A 6,336-nucleotide genomic window follows, 5' to 3' on the forward strand; every position below is an offset into this window, starting at 1 on the left:
TCCAAGGCATATAGGTTTTATGTAATAGAACCTAATGATTCGGTTTAGGTTAACACTGTTATCGAATCACGAGATGCAATTTTTGATGAGATGCGGTTTTCATCGATTCAAAGGCCTAAGGATCTGACTTTTGATGCTAATAAGGAGCGAAATTCAGAAATTCAAGATGGTGGTAATGTGCAAGAACCACAAGAGATTTGTAGAAGCAAAAGAGGCCAAATTGCGAAAAATTTCGGATCCGACTTCCAACTGTATTTGGTGGAAGGTTCAAGGGATGAAATTAATCTTGAATATACTTATTGCTATAGTATTGAAGATGATCCTACGACTTATCAAGAGGCCATGGAGTCTCGTGATAGTGCCTTTTGGAAGGAAGCAATTGATGATGAAATGTCTTCAATTCTTGAGAAGAACACATGGGTGTTGTCTGATTTGCATCCAGGTTCTAAACCACTTGATTGCAGACGGATTTTCAAAAAGAAAATGAATGTTAATGGGACTATTGATAAGTTCAAAGCCCGGTTGGTCATTCAAGGTTTTAGACAAAAACCTGGTATTGACTATTTTGATACATATGCTCCAGTTGCACGTATTGCTACTATTAGATTGTTGATTGCCTTGGCAAGTATTCACAATCTGGTTATTCACCAAATGGATGTGAAAACAGCCTTTTTAAATGGTGATCTTGACGAGGAAGTTTACATGAAACAACCTGAAGGTTTTATTATGCCCGGTAAAGAGCATATGGTTTGTAAACTTGTCAAATCTTTGTATGGGCTGAAACAAGCGCCTAAACAATGGCATCAAAAATTTGATGAGGTTATTTTGTCTTCTGGTTTCAAAACAAACCAATGTGACAAATGTGTTTATAGTAGATTTGATGATGCTACTAAAGCCGGTGTGATCATTTGCTTATATGTAGATGACATGTTGATTTTTGGTACCGACCAAAATCAAGTAGATGAAACAAAGAAATTGTTATCATCTAAGTTTTCAATGAAAGATTTAGGAGAGGCTGATGTAATTCTTGGAATAAGAATTAAAAGGATGAACAAAGGTCTGGTAATGACTCAAAGTCATTATATTGAGAAAATTCTCAAGCGGTTTAATTTTACCGATTGTTCTCCTGTGAGTACTCCTATGGATCCAAGTATGAAATTAATGCCAAATAATGGTGTTCCCATTTCACAATTGGAATACTCTAAGGCTATTGGTAGCTTGATGTATGCCATGACAAGTACCAGACCTGATATTGTTTTTGTTGTGGGTAAGTTGAGCAGGTATACTAGTAATCCTAGTGCTCAACATTGGCAAGCAGTGAATAGAGTTTTTAAGTATCTCAAGGGAACTATGAATTATGGTTTGAGTTACTTGGGGAGTCCTTCGGTTTTAGAAGGTCATTCGGATGCAAGTTGGATAACCAACATGGAGGACCATTCCTCAACTTCTGGTTGGGTATTCTTGCTTGGGGGAGGTGTCATTTCTTGGGCTTCCAAGAAGCAATCTTGCATTACAAACTCGACAATGGAATATGAGTTTGTTGCGTTAGCAGCTGTTGGTAAAGAAGCAGAGTGGCTAAGGAATTTAGTCTATGAGATTCCTTTGTGGTCTAAACCGATAACACCTATTTCTATCCTTTGTGATAGTGCAGCCGCTTTGGCTAAGGCATATAGCCAGGTTTATAATGGCAAGTCTAGACACTTAGGTGTTAGACATAGTATGATTAGAGAACTAATCATGAATGGTGTGATTTCGGTTGAGTTTGTGAAATCGCAACAAAATTTGGCAGATCACTTGACTAAAGGTCTGACAAGAGACTTAGTGCACAAGTCTGTAATCGGGATGGGATTAAAGTCCATTTAATTCTATAATGAGGAGACACCCAATTCCCTTCTAATATAATGTTAGGAGTTGAATTCAATGTGGAAAGCTCATACTTATAGATTGGAACACATGAAATATTCATCCCAGGTATGTGTTCGGTTCTGCATGTTAGCCAGGTTGAAGTTTAACTTCTTAATAATTCCTTTGATAAATGTATTTGCAGATACATGGAAAGGAGTTACCTACGTGATTGTGAAGTGTAACCGCATTTCAAGAGGTTGTGGACTTGACCTTGATACGATCATGAGAGGATTGGGACACACGGCTTTATAATAGTGTCAAGTTGTAATTTGCTAGAAATTCAATAAACTAGTATGTATTTTACTTTCTGGTATTCAAATGGGTTGATGGGTTCAATTCTTAGAACACCCTGATTCTCGAGTATTTTGCAAATGTATGATACTAAGTGGAAATTCAATCGTTTCAATATTTTCATTATGTACTAGTTTGGTTTGTTTGATAAAGGTTATGTTTGTTCAAGGGTTACACTAAAATGGGGGAGGATTGTTGGTGATTTTAGTGTCACCATATCATTTTAAGTAAATGGAACTAACATGTGAGCTAAGGGGCTTCATAATTTGTACTATATTATATGTACGGGGGTTGTGCGGACTGCACGCATGTATAAGATCGAATTAGAAGCCGGTTCGACGACTAGTCGGGGGTCCGGGGGCAGCGCCCCCGGGTCCGGGGTTTCCAAAGGGACAGCGCCCCTTTGGCGGGGTCTAGGGGCAGCGCCCCTAGCGGGGTCCAAGGGGAAGAGCCCCTGGATGGGGTCCCGCTGAACCTCACCGAATTTTACATATGGGACCTTAGTGGAAAATTCAATTTCTTGAGGGTGTTTATGGTAAAACTAACGAAACTCGTTAGTTTTGGGAACCCTAAATCCTCATTAAATCGGGATTAATATTACTTTCTTCCAAAGCAACTAATGACGGCCCAACCTAATTAAACCCTAATATCGTTTATTATATAAACAGCTCTTCTTTTCAGAAGAGGGTGGACGATCTTAAGCTCTCGTTTTTCATCACACTTTCACATCATCCTCTAGCATATTGGCTTACGATTTCTGTGCCTAGAATCGTAAGTGTCCACTTGGATTATCCTAGGCTGAATTTCTTGTAACCCAGGCATAGGGTAGAAATATCAGTTCGGAAAGTGATATCACGATCCAAGTCGGTATCCAGATCTCCACTACAAACCCTAATATTCCCAACATTTAAGCTTCCAGAAGAAAATCAGAGTTATAATCCATGGAATCGGTTTTCTCAAAGAGTTCCAGAAACCCAATTCCAATCTTCTCAACCCGATAATTTCCAGTTTCGTGATGCTCAGAATGAAGAATCTGAAAGTTTTAGTGACGACCCGACTCCTGAAAGAAACGAAGAAGAAACCAGCGAGGAGTTGCAACCCGTTGCTGAGAGAAAACACAACTATACACACCGCCAGAAGCAAAAGATTTGGGTGGAACGCGAAGAGTTGGCTTTGGCTAGGGCATATGTCGATGTTTCTAAAGATAAACAACGCGGAAATCAACAAAGGTTTGATGCATTTTGGGAGAGGGTTCTAGAGCATTGTAATGTTCAAATGGGAGGTTCGGATCAGTCACGACACCAAGTAAACTCAAAATGGAAAGACCTCCAAAAGAAATGTAATGCTTTCAACGGTATCTATAATCGTAAGATGAGCAGTGCGGCTAGTGGGAGATCTGAGGTTGATGTTTTACAATCTTCACTAAGCGAGTATCGGAGGACTATTAACCAGAAAGGTTTTCCTCATCAATAAGCTTGGGAGTGGTTGAAAGACAACGCGAAATGGGCATTTGTTACAAAAGCGGGTGAAGACTCCCTGCCTCATTCTTCAAAACGAACTAAAACATCTTCATCCAACGCCTACACATCATCATCTGATCCACAATATCCTCCTGGATTCTCCCCCCAACAACAACAGTCGTTTAGTGTTGAAGACTCACAACCTCAGAGAAAAAGAAAAGAAAAGAAAGCGGCATCGACATCATCAACAGAAAATGAAATGTTTGATCTCGTCAAACAAATTGTCGGCATCAAGACTACAACCGAAACAGAGGCAGAACAGAGACAACGGTACCGGGAACAAAAGTTGTGCATTCTCGAAGCTAATGAAGAACGAAAAGCTCAACTGTTGGATCGGGAGATAGAGAACCAAGATATGGAGTATTTTCTCCGGCCGCATGATCATTTGACTGGAGGTATTTTGCACACGGTGCTTGAAAGGAAACGACAAATTGCAACTAAGCATGGTTGGGAGTTGGAGGACCCGTGAAGTTCAAAATGTCAACTTCATTTGACTGGAGAATCTTTCTCTTTATTATTATGTTTTTAATTTTAATTTTAATTTTAATTTTTTTTATTAAGAGTCTCTATATGTATCCTTGTTTCATTATATATATATATATATATATATATATATATATATATATATATATATATATATATATATATATATATATATGTTTGTTTCATTTTCTCTTTTGTCAAAATGAATCCAAACATTCGGAAAATAGTAATGGAAGTTAACGATGATAGTTCATCATCTGAGGATGAACTTATCAACAATAATTTGTTACCTGTATTGTCTCGTACTGCACAACTTCTTCTTCAGAATAATGCTAGTTCAAGCAACATTCAAAGGAGAAACACAATCCACAAAGATCGTTTAGAGGCTGAACGACTGCTGATCTGACATTATTTTTCAGATGATTCAACCTATGGTCACCCGCAATTCCGCAGAAGGTTTCGTATGAGCAAAGGTTTGTTTATGCGACTTGTTGGTGACCTGGAGACGAATTATCCTTATTTTCAAACAACATGGGATGCAACAAATCAAAGAAGTTTCAGTGTGCTACAAAAATGCACATCAGCAATACGTCAATTAGTGAAGGGTTATAACCCAGACTCGTTAGATGAGTATCTGAATATGTCAGAAAGAACTTTTCGTGAAGCTCTTGAAAACTTTTGCTACGGTGTTGTCCAAATGTATAAGGCTGAATATTTACGCCGTCCAACATCCACTGACATTCAACTTTTATATGAAGCACATGAAGCTAGACATGGATTCCCTGGAATGTTTGGTAGCATTGACTGCACACATTGGAATTGGAGGAATTGTCCAACGGAATTGAGAGGCCAATACATGAAAGGTGACCATCAGTATCCATCAATGATACTAGAAGAGGTGACGTCACAAGATTTATGGTTTTGGCATGCGTTCTATGGTGTAGCCGGTTCTAACAATGATTTAAACGTCCTCTACCAATCACCATTGTTTGATGAGAAATATCATGGAACATGACCTGATTGTTCATTTTATCTGAATGGTGCACACTACAAACATGGTTACTATCTTGCTGATGGAATATATCCATCATGGGTTGTATTTGTGAAGGCATATCCATATCCAGTAACCGACAAAAAGATACGGTTTAAGGCGGCACAAGAATCAGCAAGAAAGGACGTAGAACGTGCTTTTGGGGTCCTTAAAGGACGTTGGGACATATTAAAAATGCTTGCACGAGCTATGATGGTGAAGAAAACAAAAGATATAATGTACGCTTGTATTATACTACACAATATGATATTGAAAGATGAGGGTGTTGCGATATATCTCATGTATCAGCCCGACCCCCCCCCCCCCCCCACCGACGAAGTTGATGACCAAGAAATAATACATGAATTGCGTAATGCTGAAACCCACCACCAACTTCGATCCGATCTTACTGATCACATTGAACATGTCTACATTCCAACTCTAGATAATAACTAGTTAATTTCGAATTGTCGTTAAGATTTAAATTATGTTGTCTTTTTTTAAGTGTAGTTTTTTAATTATCGTGTTTTATAATTTTTGTGTGTTTTTTTTTATTTGTAGTGTGGTTTTTTAATTAAATGTTATTTTAAATATTATTTTAGAAATTTTTTTTTTAAATTAGCAAAAAAAATCAAAAAAATGTTATGTTTTATTTTAATTTATATTTTCTAATTTAATTAAATAAAAAAGAATATTAAATGTTATTTTTAATATTATTTTAGATTTTTTTTGAAGTTAGCAAAAAAAATGAAAAAATAAAAAAAATTGATATGGAAAGTGGGTTGAGTGGGTTGGGAAAGATAGGGTTTCCATATGGTGTGGGTTGGGAAAGATAGAAGAAAAAGAAAGTAAAAAAACTGATGTGGCAGTGGGTTCAGTGGGTTGGGAGGGAAGGACTCCCTCCTCCCTAAGGGAGGACGGAATCGTTTCTCTCCTCCCGCTCAAGCCGTTGGACCCAAGGTGAAGGGAGTCGAACTCGCCCAAGCCGGATGTCTCCCAACCCGTCTTCCCCAAATTTCTTCTTTGGTTTCAACCTCCAGCGGGTTCCTCAAACCGAAACACCCTTCTCTTTCTATATTGCTCTCTTCCCGCTTATCCCTCTCCTCC

The 6,336-nt window shown here is 38.2% G+C and overlaps 1 pseudogene; it reads left to right on the forward strand.

The window, feature by feature from the left end:
* Window positions 1–4,428: 4,428 nt before the first annotated feature.
* LOC145130805 (uncharacterized) lies at window positions 4,429–5,685 on the forward strand (annotated as a pseudogene).
* Window positions 5,686–6,336: the final 651 nt, after the last annotated feature.

Source organism: Lactuca virosa, chromosome 8 (assembly GCF_052849685.1).
Source record: "Lactuca virosa cultivar CGN04683 chromosome 8, Lactuca_virosa_CGN04683_v6, whole genome shotgun sequence".
NCBI classification, from domain to species: domain Eukaryota; kingdom Viridiplantae; phylum Streptophyta; class Magnoliopsida; order Asterales; family Asteraceae; genus Lactuca; species Lactuca virosa.